The 17,448-nt window shown below is 45.3% G+C and overlaps 1 protein-coding gene across 1 annotated transcript in view; it reads left to right on the forward strand.

Annotated features, from left to right (window-relative positions):
• Positions 1 to 17,448, forward strand: part of GMPPB (GDP-mannose pyrophosphorylase B) — a 185,588-nt gene that overhangs the window by 93,298 nt on the left and 74,842 nt on the right. The gene's annotated exons all lie outside the window — the stretch shown is intronic.

Consider the following 17,448-nt stretch of genomic DNA (forward strand, 5'->3'; position numbering starts at 1 on the left):
TACAAAAAATATTTTAGCATATGTAGTTTAAATAAACTCAAAAGATGATTGCCAATACAGCAAAAAGACCTTTTGTCCCCTATTCAAGGCTGACAGATAAAAGGGGCCACACTTTTAATGAGACAACCATGAGGTAGTTGGCTTGTTTATCACTATTTAATGTTAACCAAGTCCTCATAAAACAAGTGCCAAAAAACAGCCCAGACTGATTCTAGAGCCTACCTGTCCGTCGTTGTCCCAAACGATGACTGAGTCAGGGGGAGGCATTGGGCTGCTCGAAAGAGCCTCTATTTCATACGTTGAGACCAGCTTAACTCGCGTACTCTCGCGAGATTTTGATGGACTACAGAATGATGTCACCAGACCAGGAAGAAGTAGTTTTAACCAACCGCAGCCTGATTGTATTTAAACATAGTGTTGGAAATAGCAAACAAAAAAGGGAAACATTTCGTAAACTCTACAGGATGATGTCAACAAACCAGGAAGGAATAGTTCAAAGCAACCCCAGCTTAATTCGCGTAATCTCGCGAGATTTTGACGGACTACAAAATGATGTCACCAGACCAGGAAGGAGTAGTTTTAACCAACCACAGCCTGGTTGTATTTAAACATTGTGTTGGAAATCGCAAACAAAAAAGAGGGAAACATTTCCTAAGCTCTACAGAAAGGGTTAGGAAAAACAGATTGCGTATACCGGGATATAGTTGTTAAAGCAAACAGTGTTTACCGATGACATCTTTAATCGCGTGCTCTCGCAAGATTTCAAAAGGACTACAGGATGATGTCACCAAAGCAGGAAGGAGTAGTTCTAAAGCAATCCCAGCTTAACTCGCGTACTCTCACGGGATTTTGGACGGACTACAGGGTGATGTCACCAAACCAGGAAGGAGTAGTTCCAACCAACCACATTATCAAGAATGGTACAAACCCCAGATCTTATGAAATAGGAACAAACTACAGAGTAATGTCCCTCAAATAACAGCTGTAGTTAAGCAGAAAATAAGCTCAGCTATATGCACTCAACAACTATCGTCTCTTGCATCTTCTGAAAGTTATAAGGGCACTTAGTATGGTAGTCTTATAGGTATCATAGAATGCTGCAAACACGTTATAGTGATAAAATAACTCCAACTGTTAAGAACAACATGGAGTGGAATCACATCTTACTGACAGGGTGGTCATGATCATTGTAAATTGAACCACGGAATATCATCGTTGAGCCCAATCCTGTCAGTGCGTAATTTGAAGACCCATTTCTGTTCCTTATAAAATAGGAATTTTGATATATCACTTATATGTGATGGAATAAACGGTTTCTCAAGAACAACCCACATAAAATCTGTTTTTTTTCTGCAACGAAACGTGCTTTTATGTTCTTGCATCCTCACTCGCACCTTCCTGGTGGTCATGCCTATATAGCGTAAATTACACGGGCATGTGATTTGGTAGATCAGGTTAGTGCTGTTACAGTTAGTAAAGTGTCTCAACTGCCAAGGGTGGTCGGTGCCTATGTCGATGCTTGTTGTCTTGGTCGTTAAAGGACAGACCGAACATCCCTCACATGGATGGTGTCCCATTACGGGAGGTAAGTCCCAAAAGGTTCCCACCTCTCTGGTAGAAGTTTCTCGAGGACGGTGTATCAGGCGGTCCCTTAGATTACCATACTAAGTGCCCTTATAACTTTCAGAAGATGCAAGAGAAATCTCGCGAGAGCACGCGATTAAAGATGTCATCGGTAAACACTGTTTGCTTTAACAACTATATCCCAGTATACGCAATCTGTTTTTCCTAACCCTTTCTGTAGAGCTTAGGAAATGTTTCCCTCTTTTTTGTTTGCTATTTCCAACACAATGTTTAAATACAACCAGGCTGTGGTTGGTTAAAACTACTCCTTCCTGGTCTGGTGACATCATTTTGTAGTCCGTCAAAATCTCGCGAGATTACGCGAATTAAGCTGGGGTTGCTTTGAACTATTCCTTCCTGGTTTGTTGACATCATCCTGTAGAGTTTACGAAATGTTTCCCTTTTTTGTTTGCCTTTTCCAACACTATGTTTAAATACAATCAGGCTGCGGTTGGTTAAAACTACTCCTTCCTGGTCTGGTGACATCATTCTGTAGTCCATCAAAATCTCGCGAGAGTACGTGAGTTAAGCTGGTCTCAACGTATGAAATAGAGGCTCTTTCGAGCAGCCCAATGCCTCCCCCTGACTCAGTCATCGTTTGGGACAACGACGGACAGGTAGGCTCTAGAATCAGTCTGGGCAGTTTTTAGGCACTTGTTTTATGAGGACTTGGTTAACATTAAATAGTGATAAACAAGCCAACTACCTCATGGTTGTCTCATTAAAAGTTTGGCCCCTTTTATCTGTCAGCCTTGAATAGGGGACAAAAGGTCTTTTTGCTGTATTGGCAATCATCTTTTGAGTTTATTTAAACTACATATGCTAAAATATTTCTTGTAAAGTCTAGCTAGAGAGTTGTATGTGGGTGCGAGGACTCTCTTGGGTGATAAGTTTATACCAGGAAGTCAGGCTCTATGTGCAAGACACATTGGTGAACCCCAAGCATTATTAATAGACAGAGCAGGGTAAAAAGGGCTCGCTCTATCTATACTAAGTGTATGGGTTGTCTTGTCCTTACAGAGCGGGGTCTGACATTTACCTGAGTCAGGTCCAGGAAGAGGTGAGGTCCTTTCCCCGGGCACACTGGGTGAGTACTTGAAAATCTTGAACACTAATGAATAGATTACCGTTTTTAACAGACCTTTGAACCTAATAAGGGTCCACATATGTTTTTGTTGTTGTAAATCACACCAGGTGCCAAGGAGGAATTGAAACGGATATAGGAGAAATATATCCTTTACTGTTATTAGTTCACTTGTGTGTTTTTTATTATAATTTTTTCGCACGTTTCTCACTAATTTGGCAGTAGCATTCTTTGAGAACAGAGACCCTGACGAAAGCCTTGGGTTTCCTCCCATAATAGGCTGAAACATGTTGGTCCTCTTGCAGCTATTTGTTTAAACTGCGTTTATGTTGTTGCACTGTTCTTGTTTTTAACAAGGAAGGGGCTTATGCCCCATAAAGTAATTTTTGTTAAAGCTCCCTATCCTGTTTTAACCATCACATTCATCTTCATTTTTTTGCACTGCACTTTCCCATCAGATCATCATCATTTGGTCTAATCTAGTAATTGTAGGTCATTACCCCATGCCAAAGATGGGGGTATGACCTATGTCTCAATGATCAAGAGACAGAATACCCTGGCAGGATTACCAAATGAAAACATTGATCCATACAAGTTATTGATGGGAATCCATAATGGGTTTTGATTAGCAATTACAGGTGGCCCTTTTTTTGGCGATCTGGTCTGTTGTTCATAATTGTTAGCCACTTCTTTATCTTGTTGTACTTTTTAGACATGAAGGTATTTTGAAAGATATTCAGATCAGGTTTCTGATTTAGACCTCTAAGTTTGTTTGTTGTTCATGTTGTTCCTTCAAGGGGATAGAACTTAGACGGGTCTTTAAATGTCCCTTTAGCCCTCCGATACTGTTTTGTTAGTTATATATATAGAAGGGCCCATCTCTCTAGTAAACCATGAATCAGCATAGTGATCTAAGTTGTTTTAAATAACTAGGAGTATCTATTGGTGACATAGATCCCCAAATACCGAATTAGGCTCTGAGAACGTCCCTGACGCTGTAAAGCAGCTGGAAGATTACCAGACGTTACACTAAATAAAAGCAGATCCATTTACTTTGGTTCACCTTATATCCAACAATATTAGTAAACTCTCCCATCAAATCAAGTGCCCTGCTCATATTCGCCCTGCCAGTCTTCAACTATAAAATAATGTCATCTGCAAATAATTATATTTTGGTCATCCCATCTATTGGTGAGGAAATCCACTTACAATATCAATATCTGCCTGTGGATTCCTCACCTTGTGAATATCCGCTTGTGTCAGCAACATTCGGAAATTCTTTTCGTAGCTTCGCGCCGACGTGGACTTGGACGTCATAGAGGCACGGCATCGCTCGCGACTCCGCTGACGTCACCGACGCCTATAACAGGCCCACACCGGCGTGATGACATCAGTTCCACCCTTTTTTCCGTGCCTTCGAGGCACACGGACGGACCAATGACAGTAGACATATACACAGTATACGCAGTACAGATATCAAGGTAACACACACGGTATGAAGCAAATGCAATAAAACATTTGAAATAAACAACTCCTTGACAATAAAATAATACATTATAGAAACTCTGGCATAGAAGAGTGGACAACGGGGAGGCGGGTGGGTCAGTGAGGAATCCACAGGCAGATATTGTATCTACCAGAAAAAGCGTTACCGAAGGTAAGTAACTTGTTCTTCTGATATATACATCTGCCGTGTGGATTCCTCACCTTGTGAATAGAGTCCCACAGCAGTCCCCACTCCCGGAGGAGGGTGTCCACTCTCCTATACCAGATAATCCTGGAGGACAGAACGCGCAAAGTGGCCGTCCCTCCTCACCTCGGTATCCAAGCAGTAATGCTTCGCGAAAGTGTGGAGGGAAGACCAAGTTGCCGCCCTACAAATATCCCCTACAGAAACACCTCTAGCCAATGCAGAGGTTCACGACTTAGCTCTAGTAGAATGAGCCCTTATACCCTCTGGAGGTTCCTTACCGGCCAAAGAGTAGCAGATCTTTATACAGAGGACGATCCATCTTGATAAAGTTCTTTTATGGACCGCTCTTCCTCTCTTGCAGCCAGCAAAGCCAATGAAGAGCTGGTCATCCAACCGAAAGTCTTTAGTTCTGTCCAGGTAAAAAGACACCGCCCTCTTAGGGTCCAGACGGTGTAATCTCTCCTCCTCCTTGGAAGGGTGTGGGGGAGGATAAAAGGTAGGAAGGGTAACAGATTGACCAAGGTGGAAAGGAGTCACCACCTTAGGCAGAAAAGCAGCCCTGGTCCTAAGAACCATTCGATCAGCATGAATGGACAAGAAAGGGGGCTTGGAACTAAGAGCTTGAAGCTCACTTACCCTCCTTGCCGAGGTTATCGCAACGAGGAAAACTGTCTTAAGAGTCAAAAGCCTCATAGGACATTTGTGAAGAGGCTCAAAGGGAGCACCCATCAAAAAGGTCAAAACAAGATTTAAGTCCCACTGAGGCACAATAAAAGGAGTAGGAGGGAACTTATTTGTGAGGCCCTTCAAAAACCTTAAAACTACAGGAGATTTAAAAAGAGATGGCTGGTCAGGCAAGCAGAGAAATGCCGACAGCGCTGAAAGATAGCCCTTCACTGTGGCAACAGCAAGCCCCTGTTGCGCCAGAGAAAGGGCAAACTGGAGAACATTAGACAAATGGGCTCTCAAAGGGTCTATAGACTTCTCCCCACACCAAGTGACAAATTGTGACCACCTATAAGAATAGATGGACTTAGTGGAGTCATGCCTGGCTGACAAGATGACGTCCACCACGTCAGGCGGGGGAGAAAAAGAACTCGGGTTGCCCCGTTCAATCTCCAGGCATGAAGGTGTAAGGTCTGGAGGTGGGGGTGTAGAACCTGCCCCTCCATCTGGGAGAGGAAATCTGCCCTGTGAGGGAGACGGAGCGGCGGGTGAGAGGAGAGGTGGAGAAGGTCTGAGTACCACACCCTTCTTGGCCAATCCGGGGCGATCAATATAACTTGGGCCCGGTCTTGGCGAATTTTCCTCAGAACCCGAGGAATCAAAGGTATGGGAGGAAACGCGTAACGGAGTTGCGAGCTCCAACTCAACTGAAACGCGTCCCCCAAGGCTCCTTGCATCGGATACTGGAGACTGCAGAATAACGGGCAGTGAGCATTCTCTTGAGTGGCAAACAGGTCCACCTGAGGAGTTCCCCACGTCCGAAAGACGTGACGAACTACCTCTGGATGAAGCCTCCACTCGTGGTCGGCAGAGAACTGCCGACTGAGACTGTCTGCACGAACGTTCTGAACTCCGGCCAGATTATTTGCCATCAGACAAATCTGATGGTCCTGAACCCAGGACCAGAGACGCAGAGCCTCTCTGCAGAGACACCGCGACCCCACTCCTCCCTGCTTGTTGATGTACCACATCGCGGTCGTGTTGTCCGTCAGGACCTGAACCGACTGACCGCGAAGGGAAGGGAGGAAGGCCTTGAGCGCCAGACGTAGCGCCCGCAATTCTAGAAGGTTGATATGAAGCAACCTTTCCTCTGAAGACCAAAGACCCTTGACCTCCAGATCCCCCAGATGTGCACCCCACCCTAGAGTGGATGCATCCGTTATTACCGTGGCCACCGATGGAGGAAGTTGAAAAGGCTTTCCTTGCGACAGATTGCCTTCCACGCTCCACCCAGACATATCCGCTGCAGTTTCTCTGGAGATCCTCACTGACTCCTTGAGATCTCCGTTGTGCTGATACCACTGCCTGCGGAGGCACCACTGGAGTGCCCTCATGTGCCAGAGTGCATGGTTGACCAACAGAATGCAAGAAGCCATCCGACCGAGCAAACATAAGACCTTCAGGACTGGAACAACCGCTCCATTGAAGAATAAAGGAATCATTTCCTGTATGTCGCGAATCCTTTGAGGAGGAGGGAATGCACGACATACAGTTGTTTCCAGTACCGCACCTATGAACAGGTTGCGCTGGGAGGGCACCAGGTAAGACTTGGGTACATTTATCGAAAAACCCAACCTGTGCAACAAATGAGTTGTCTCTTGCAGACGATGGAGCACCTTCTCTGGCGACTCCGCTTTGATCAGCCAGTCGTCCAGATACGGGAATACAGGAATCCCCAACCTCCTGAGATGTGCTGCCACCACTGCCATCACCTTGGTGAAGACTCGAGGCGCAGTAGCAAGACCAAATGGAAGGACCGCAAACTGGTAGTGCTGCGATCCCACCGTAAAACGGAGATACTTTCTGTGCGACTTCAAGATGGGAATATGAAAATACGCATCCTGCAAGTCGATCGACACCATCCAGTCCTCTTCCAGCAGCGCTTGAAGAACCTGTGCAATAGTGAGCATCTTGAACTTTTCCTGCTTCAGGTATAGGTTCAAGATCCTGAGATCCAGGATTGGCCGAAGCCTGCCATCCTTCTTGGGGATCAGAAAATACCGGGAGTAGCATCCCTGACCCCTCTCTTGCTCAGGAACCACCTCTATCGCACCCTTTCTGAACAGTGCCAGGACTTCTTCCTGCAGGAGAAGCAGGTGGTCCTCCGAACAAAAACCCTGGCAAGGAGGGTAATTTGGGGGAAACTCCTGAAAGGGAAGAGCATACCCATTCTCCACGAGATTGAGAACCCAAAGATCCGATGTTATCAATTTCCAATATCGTAGAAAATGGGTAAGCCGACCCCCCACTGGTGCCACATGATCCGGAATGGCGGATCTAGGGCTGCTTTGCTGCGTTGGCAGGGGGCTGGGAAGGGGAAGAGGAGGAAGAGGAGGAGACTTGACGGCCTCGAGAACGGCCTCTTTGTTTGCCCCTATAAGACCTGTACAGCGTGTTTTGCTGCTGTTGCGGCTGCTCTTGCGTAGATTTGTAGGATCGAAAGGAAGATCTGCTAAATCCTCTAGTACGCCTTCCAAACGTGCCCCTGATCTGAAGGCCCAACGACTTGGCTGTCGCCCTGCTGTCTTTAAAGCGTTCTAAAGCAGCGTCTGCCTTTTTGCCAAATAAACCAGATCCGTCGAACGGGAGATCCAACAACGTAGATTGGATATCTGAAGAAAACTCACTCTACTTCAGCCACGCAGCTCTCCTCGTAGCTACAGAAGAGCCCATCACCCTTGCCACAGAGTCCGCCGTGTCCAACCCACTCTGAATCACCTGCCTTGCTGCAGCCTGAGTGTCAGAGATAACCTCCTGGAAGTCTTTTCTATCCTCCTCTGGCAACTTGGGTACCAACAGTTTTACAGTGTCCATAAGGGCGTGAATATAACGCCCCATCAGGCAGGTGGCATTTGTGGACTTCAACGCCATACTAGCAGAGGAGAAAATCTTTTTAGCAGCCTGATCCTGCTTTCTCGACTCTTTTTCAGCTGGAACCTGAGGAAAAGCTCCTGTTGAACGTTTGGAACAGGCAGCCTGCACCACCAAACTCTCAGGCAGAGGGTGAGTGGATAAAAATTCTGGGTCTTCTGGAGCAGTCCTGTACCTTCTGGCAACAGCCCTAGATACAGCAGGAGCTGACAAGTGTTTCTTCCAAACCTCTAAAATAGGATCTTTAAGGGCATCATTAAATGGCAGCAATGGTTCAGTCACCAATGATGGAGAGTGAAGCACCTCTGTGAGAAGATTTGATTTGAACTCAGCAGTAGGTAAAGCAATGTTCAACAAATTTGCAGCCTTCTTAATCACAACGTGGTAGGGAGCCACATCTTTAAAGGGTTCGTCTGTTACTGAAACCAAATCCCACTCAGGGGACAGTTCAAGACCACTGGCCACTGAAAGATCCTCATAAGGGTCCTCAGGATCCTGCTGCTCACCCTCCTCCAAATACTCCTCACGATAGTTCTCTTCTTCCATCAGCCTCTGGGCTTCACGCCTCGACCTGTGCTTCACATTCAAAGACGTCGGATCCACTGTCGACTCCGTCGGAGCCGGCGCCGAGCCCGACGCCGGACGAGGAAGAATCCCACGACGTCGTTCGGGGTTCGGCATCAGAGATGATGGAATCGGTGTCGAAGGATTCGGCGTCGTCGACTTTGGCGTCGATGGCTTCGGAGTCGAAGGCCTCGCCGATGTCGGAAAATGCCAATGCGGCGCCGGAGCCGGCATAAAGGGCTTAAAGGGCGCAGGAGCATAGGTTTGGGGAATACCCAGACCAAATGCCATCGGACCCGTGGGACCAACAGGAACTCCAGAGGGGTACATAGCCCTGGAGTAAATACCATACATCGCATTTAGAAAATGCGTTGGATCCTGACCTGGAGCCGGGAAGGCTGAGTACGAACCCCCAGGTGGTTCTTGAGGGTGTGGAGTCGATACGACGTCGACCTCCTCTTCAGGCTGGTGCACCGGAGTCGACAGACCTTCGGGCAACGGAGCCTCTCCCTCTCCAACCATCTCCCCCTCACCTTCATCCTCCCGATCCGGAGAATGGGATGGAACTGGAGATGGATTCGCTGTCTGCTTCGGCGAACCAGGCGAATTTGCATGCGACGCCTCAACTCCGGCGTCCTGTTCTTCCGAAGCCGAAGACACCACTTCTTTCTCAACCAGCTTCACCTGCAACTTTGGCTTAGAACCCGAATCTTTCTTCGAACGATGTCGGGATTCATGAGACCTCTTCTTATGCTTCTTTTTTGAAAATCTCGAAGCATGGGCCGAGGACGAATCCGAACGCGACCTCGAGTGAGATCTTGACCTCGAGCGTCAAATCCGCGACCTCGATTTCTTCCTCTCTTTATTTCCTTTAAGTTTTGCAACAATCAGTTTAGCTTCTCTCTCCCGGAGTGCCTTTGGAGTCATCTTCTTACAGGATCGGCAGTCTTCGACATCGTGCTCGGAGCTAAGACACCATAAACAACATTCATGCGGATCCGTAATGGACATGGTCTTGCCGCATTCTCCACAGGCTTTAAAACGCGTTTTCTTCGAAGACATGTTGAAATAGGAGATAAAGCAAAGCTAACAATACAAAGTAACAAAGTTACTGTAAAAGCTACGGACGATCCCTAGAAAACCGTTAGCGTCGACCACGCGGAAAAAAGGGAACTGATGTCATCACACCGGCGTGGGCCTGTTATAGGCGTCGGTGACGTCGGCGGAGTCGCGAGCGATGCCGTGCCTCTATGACGTCCAAGTCCTCGTCGGCGCGAAGCTGCGAAAAGAATTTCCGAATGTTGCTGACGCAAGGGGATATTCACAAGGTGAGGAATCCACACGGCAGATGTATCTATCAGAACAACCGAGCACTACTGATTTCTCAGCACACCGGCGGTAAGCTCGATTTGTACTTGCTAAGCGACAGGATAACGCATATATATTTTAGTGGGAACAATTAAACATGCTTTCTTCGTTAAAAGCATTCACTTGATTTTGAATCTTTCCCTTTGATTTTACACAAGGTACCTGGGAAGCACTTTGTGCTCCTAGATCTTGGCTGCCCGTTAAAAGTAACCTATTAAGGGGAAGCACACAATTGGCTCCTTCATGAAATCGAAGCTAATTTGAAGTTTTCATCCCCACGTTAAGGTAAGCAGTTTTCTCAGTAATTTACCTTTTTTAAGCGAATCATACTTCCGATATGGGCCACATTATCTAGGCTCCATCTTGCGCTTCTTTGTAAGCCCTTGTAATTTTTCACAATCCAGGTTTTTACCAATAAAAGAGGATAACACGCGATTTCCTTCTTTCCTGAGAAGTTGGCATAACAGGTGAGAATAATTTTGTAATGCTCACCCTACACAACGGCTTCAGCTTATCAAAACACACTGACACTAAGTATACATATACATTTTCCTCACCAGGCAGGCTGTGCACTACCGTGTTTCTAGTCCTGATGAAGACCCTAATGTGATGTTGCCCAACCACACTCGCTTTCTGGAGGTCAAATAGTAGACGTTATATGAACAAAGCGTCCCATGCCCACATAGACATGTACAAGACCAGATGAAAAACATGTCTTTTTAGGGACATCTACTACATTTGGGTGCAAAAGCAAATTGATCTGTATATATGTTAATTGTGTTGACTATCTTTGATTGTTTATTGTGATAGCTCCTGTTTTATTTATGAGGTACATTCTTACACATTTATATATATGTCACAAACATTGTTCACAGTCTATATTTAGTCTAGTCCTTTTTTTTTTTTATGTATCAGCTCAGACGATATATGACTTTAAATATATCAATCATTCTTATATGTTTTCAAGCAGACAGTGTCGTCATTTCGAAAGTCTGTCAGTAGTGTGGTTTTATGTATAATTAATTGATAGTCCCAAATCTTTGTGGACATACTTTACTCCTAGAAAGTTATCACTCTTTTCGTGGCAGAACCTCTGCTCTTACACTGCTGCAGCAGGAAGCTCCTGGGCTCCCAGGCTTCCTAGCGTTGTGATTGGTCTGAGCGCCGTGGTTCGGTGCTCAGACGGGGACTGGGAGGCTTTGCATGTTGTTCACCCAGCTCTGTAAGGGAAGCCTGATGGGAAGATGCAAAGTGCATAGGAGTGTTTGCCTGACCCAAGAGGGCCGGCCAAGCAGTCATGCACACTTAAGGGGTGCAAACCACTCCTCTCTCTGCTCTGGCCAGCCCTGCCCCGCGAGCCCCTGACTTCAATAGGAAATATAAAATGATAATAATGATACTTTATTATCATTTTATTTTTACTTTGGAACAGTGAGCCGCCACAGCAACTACTAGAGTCAGGAGCACAGCAAAAGTTTGCAGCAGTGAACGAGACTCCTACTACACTACACTTTCAGCCTTTGTACAAAACTGTAAGATGCTGCTCCACGGATCTTGGGATGAGGCGGTTAGGCTGCCTAGTTTTTGTCCATATCACTCCTTGCCTCCACTTATGCTAAGTTAAAAATAATTTATAGTGTCTGAGAATCTCCCGGTCCACCCATAGTCACAAAAGAATCAACCTCTGGGTGCTAACCTTTATGTGTATTTGTTCCATCATCGTTCTCCAGAAATGCTACATTATTGGGTACAGCCAAACTGTATGATAACGTGCCTTCCTGACCATAGCTCTGCAGAAAATTCAAAATGTATCGTAAACTTTACTTGTTTTCAGTAATAATATTTCTGGTGGCTATGTAATCTCCCTGCATGTTCCACACCATATGATTTATCTTAGATGTCATACTGGTCTGGAAAAACTGGTCCCCGTCAATATCTCTCCAGCCAAAATAGGTGACAACATGTAGCTTCAGTAGCGACTCTGCCTCGGACAGGACAACACCTGAATGAATTGCACTGTAATCCAAGTAGTGGTGTCAGTTCCTGAAACTATTTTCTGGCCCCACCAAAATATAACTAAAGGATACGAAAGAGTACCGACAACAACAAGCACAGCACATAATATCTTCGCATACCTTGGTATCCTATTAATCGCAGCACGAATTCACACTAGAGAAAAGAGGATGTCAATAAATCTACGGGACGGTTACATCAGAAATATTGTTACCACATGAAAGTAACTTTCTTCTGATTTGATACATCTTTCTGCGTAGTCCCAAGGCAAGACCATCCTCGGAAGTGGGACGGGGTAGTAGTTTGTAACCAAAGAAGTCAATCAGCACAGCTCCGGCAAAGTACTAGTCACTGAAAGCTTGAGGCATAAGACATAAGGGCTGGACAAAAATATACAAGGATAACTGCGCACTACCTGGCAGATGTTGGCAAACGGGATGCTTCTGGAGGAAGCCTTCAGGCTGGGTCGAATGCCATTCAGAGGATCTTTCTTGGCCAGGGCATAGCAAAGCTTGGTACATAGGATAACATAACTCAAACCGGTGCACTCGTTCACCACCTTGACCTTTTTTAGTTCCCACTACGGCCTCAAAGAGCTGATCATCCATGCTGTCCTGCTACGTGCAGTCAATGTTATGACACCGCACTTCTGGAATCCAACCTATACATCTGTTATTCCACATGGTTGAATGAGGTGGAGGTAAGAAAGATGGAAGGTTAATCAGACTGGTCCTTATGAAAAGCGGCTACCACATGAGTAAGAAGGATTGACTGGTGCGAAGGACCAACTTCTCTGAGGAGAAAACTGCGGAAAGAGGACAAATTGAGACAGCCTGAAGTTACTGCTACCAACACTACAGTCTACTGTGCATCAGCTTGAATGGAGATGCCATCAAGAAAGTTGGCACAAAATTCATATCTCACTGAGCAACAATAAATGGAGTGGAAGGAAACAAGTTTACAAAACTTGTCGAAAATATGTCCCTAGTGGTTATTTAAACAGGGAGTGTTTATCAGGTAGATCCATGTAGTTAGATGGGGGCAAACAAATAGCCCTTAACTGTTTCACTGCCAGATCCGTTGAGCAAAGGACTACTTGAATTGCTGGTCACCGTAAAGGGAAGATTTAAAGTGATCTAAGTCTGAACAAATGTATTCCACCAACCTCTTCCCCTCCCTCCAAAAATATTGATTGTGTAGCAAATTTCCCAGCGGCCACGATTATATCCACAACTTTATCGAGCAGGCAGAAGGACTCTACCTGGCATCACTCAATTTTCACATGTTCAATTGCGACGTTTAGGTATTGGGACGGAGGACCTAACCCCCTGCTATAAAAGAAGAGCAAACCTTTGTGGGAGAGGAAGAGGTGGCTGTATGTTGAATACCAACAAATCAGTGTGCCAGGTCCTTTTTACTCGATTTGGGACAATCGGCTGTGCTTGATCCTCACACCCCTTCTCCAGGACTTCAGACAGGAACGTAATCTGTGAAAACGTACAACAGGTCCTGAGACCAGTTTAATCTGAAGGTATACCTTCACAAACTATTCAGAAGAAGTGTATGGCACAAAACCGAGAATACTTCCTGTTCTTTTATTCTGACCTGTGGCAAATAGATAAATGAATGGGAGAAGGGGGAGAATGGTACAGGATAGACAGGAGCTACTGGGCAATAATCCTGGTTGTCGAGATGCTTTGCCCCTGGTGTCCTAAGTTTCGATCCATATTGGCTCTGCAAACTGGGCCAATTACAGCCTTTTCTGCAATTGACTCTCCGTGTGGAGAAGTCAAGCAATAAAAAGGCTTCTCATGTAGGTAGTCTGGGGAATAGGAGTTCAGAACTTAACAGTCAACTAACAGACACAATAAGGTATTGCCTTGCCCAGTGTTTATTTTTAGTTAAAAGAAGGTACTATTTCTAAAACCAAACCTTAATACTACATAGTTTGATAGTAACTATAATTACAAGGTTATAATCATGGTTATGGTCTTCATTAATACTCTAAATGCCACTTCCAATAGCCTCTTCCTGCTCTGAGTGATTTTTAAGACTATAGTCCCGTTACACCACGGGCGTAGGCAAAGGTGCAGATTACTTCACTTTACCCTACTGATCAAACACACAACAAAGTTCAACATCTTTCTTCCCTTGCATCAAAAAGTTGTAAGTCCATGTGGTAGATCCTTTTCTCATTTCCTTCGTAGGGTAAGACGAATGGCGTTAAAATTCTAATGGTGCAGAGAGTAATGACTCTCCCCTCAACCTGAAGCCACTGTGACGGTAGGCACAATTGACCGGCCTTCATCTGGCACCAACTAGATTCACAAGGCCATAACACCAAGCAGATGCAAGACTTGCAAAACTGGGGTTTGTGCCGAAATCAGAAACCTAGGAATCCTCTCCTAAATATCCTCTATCTTTTGAGTAGGAGGAAAGGTCTTTATTCAGGCTTGTCCAGTACTGTCCCTTAGAAGATCAGTCTTTTCGTTCAAGACCGGCGACACATTTGGGCATTGATAATAAAGCTCAAGTTGTGTAGTAGAGTTATTGTCTGCTGAAAGTGGTGTTCTTTGACCACCCCAGGAGACCCTGCTTTCACCAGCCAGTTGCTCCAGTGTGGAAATACCTGGACGTCTGACCGTCTGAGTGAAGGTACCACATCAGCCAGCATAGGGACCCTAACCAATACCCTGCATTTAAGGCCAGTAGAAACTTGTTTGGGTCTCAAACCTTCTTCCTTGGGAACCAAAAGTAAGGTGAGTAGAACTCCCCGCCCTTTTCTTTCAGAGACATCACCTCAGTGGCCCCTTGTTCTGTAGTGAAAGGACTTCTGCCTCCAGAATCTTGTTGCGCACCATAGAACATGTCCTGGTGGACAGAGAGCATTCTGTAGGGAGGGACTGGAAGATTATAGTGCAACACTTGTGCTTTAGCTAGATTACCTAGCAGTCTGTTGTGATTGTCTCCAAATTGATGGAAAAGTATAGACCCTCCATCCACCCAACACCCCACCATAAGACAATGACTTAAGGGAGAGTCGGAGAGGTTTTGAAACAAAAGAGCTGGTAAAATTTTGTGGCGATTGCATTTGCCGCTGTTGTCCGTTATAGCATCCCCTAGATTCACCCCCAGCCTGAAAGGAGTGCTATTGCTTTTGGTGTGCCTAGACCAGTTGAGAAGGTTGCATCTACATGGATAGGACTGCCATGGAATGTTCTTGACATTTTCTTTACTGTTGATGGAATTGGCTCACAGCGGAGGCAGGTTTGCAAAGCGAGCCATTCTGCTGCTGTTTTTGAAGTGTTCCAGGGAGGAATATACCTTCTATCCAAATGACCGCTTAACGTTGAAGGTTATGTCCATTAGTGTAGCCCGGATATATACATAGAATCCAGTGGGGTGCACCTAAGTGTGTCAGTGTAGAGTGAGAACAGTGCCTATGGACTGGATAACGGTGTCCATAGAATTGAGGCCTAGCTTCAAGAACTGTTTGGATGTATCCAAACCATCATTGACCAGATCTGTAAATGTTTTTTTATATGGTCTGGCAAGCTGATCACTGTAGATTTGCCAACTCCTAAAAAAACATGAACATATCTGCCCAGAAGACTGGTTGCATTAGCAGTGCAGAGAGTGAGACTACTGGGAGCAAAACAAATTTGTCCCGTACTATCAAGATTCTTCGACTATCTACTAGGAGGTTCATTGGGCATTTGTGTTTTGCTTTGAGTAAGAAGCTTGAACAACCAGATTTCTTGCGACAAGCGAGAAGAGAAAAAAGTGGGTCAACCAGAACAGGTCCATCACTTTTGACTATCTTTCTGAGGACTGCTTGCTCCGGGGGGAGGAGGGGTGCAATGTCTCAGTTCAGATGTTGGACGTTGCTTCCTCAATAGGCACAGTCCGTTCCAAGGCTCCAGCTATTTCTTGTACCACAGTTCATAATGAGGAAACATCTTCTGAAGCTGAGCCAGAGGGCTAAGGGTTGACCTCTTCTTGTGAAGTGTCCACACCACTCGCATTTTATAAGTCGAAAGACAAACCAGCATCAATGTTGTAGTGGGGTAAGAGGTTATGAACCTTTGAATTATCATCTCTGTTGCATGGATATCACTATGAGCCAAACAATTCCTCCATCTGTACGAACCTCTGAGTCCAGGAAAGTGCTCTCCCTTGGGTACTTTGTTTAAGTTCACCTTGACTTTCTTTTTTGTCACACTAACAGTTTACTCTGGTATATATGGCTTTAAAGGTGGTGGCATAGTCAGCTTGAAGGATCAGGCGACAGTGCCTTGGCAGGCATCGACGACTTCTTGGGCGCCCAGAGTGGCGCTTTCTTAAAGAGATCCAGTTCAGCAGGTGGAAGGCCTTCACCTGCTTTTTGAGCATTTCAATCTTAGCTAATGATAAGGAAGAGGCCTGCCTTGGAATAGCATCAAGACTCTAAACATTCCTGGGAGCTGGACTATTTCCTCAAGAAAGAAGATTATTTCTCTTTCTCATGGCGCTTTCTGCTCCTTAATGGAAGATCTTTCAAAGATTTTTCCCTGGCAGCAGGCTTACCTAGGGTTGAGTTCAAGCACTTTGGCATCTTCCTGCTAACCTTGGACAAAAAAGCTTGACCTCCTGCTCCAGTTGACCTTCGGATGCTTGGAAGCACAGGAGGCTGCGGTATTGAGTTTCAATCCCAGAAACAGCATGCAGATGTCATGAGAGACCTTTATGGACATCTTATGATTTAAACCCTGAAACGTTAGGAGACCTTTTACACAGTTTCTGTTGGCGTACGGAGTAACTGTTTCAGTGGGATGGAGAGCTCAGAATTCCATCTATCTGACCAGGCATAACAGGAATTCATGGCAGTATGCTACTTGGCTCCTAACATACTCTGGTGTGTCATATCATGAGTATCTGCTGAAGGTGCATAGTGCTACCTGGGAGTCCTGGAGACCGATTGCTGGGTAAAATGCTTTTCCGGACCAGTTTGAAGTTTGAAAGTATTATTCATAAGTTGAAGAATCTGTGGGAAGATGTATACCCCAAAAGAAATGATTTCAGTTGTGTACTGGAGTAGTAGATCCTATGTAAAACTTTAATTTGCATAATCTAAAGCCTTCCTTGATGGCTCCCTCTTTGGGTACATCAGGGCTTCCTGCTAATCCTTCTCCTCCTGCTTCTGAATTCCAATATTTTTTCTAGTTTGGGTTTTAGGTTGGCCAATAAATGTAAGGCATTCTTTATATCAGTGAGGCATTTAATCAAATAACCCAGGTTGCAAAAGGGATGTTAAAATACACAACCCTCTCAGTTCTCCTAGAATCTTTAGCAAGAATCCAACTGGTGCTGTGATGCTGGCAACTAGTGTTTAGAATTCTCCTTATGAATGCAGGGTAACATGACATTTGCGATTAGGTCACTTTTCAGTAGAATTTCACATGTGAAGGAATTAGTGTTTTCACAAGAATATTTTGCTCATTGTGAGTCTTCATGTTTAGTCCATAAG

This window comes from Lissotriton helveticus, chromosome 9 (genome assembly GCF_964261635.1).
Source record: "Lissotriton helveticus chromosome 9, aLisHel1.1, whole genome shotgun sequence".
NCBI classification, from domain to species: Eukaryota; Metazoa; Chordata; class Amphibia; order Caudata; family Salamandridae; genus Lissotriton; species Lissotriton helveticus.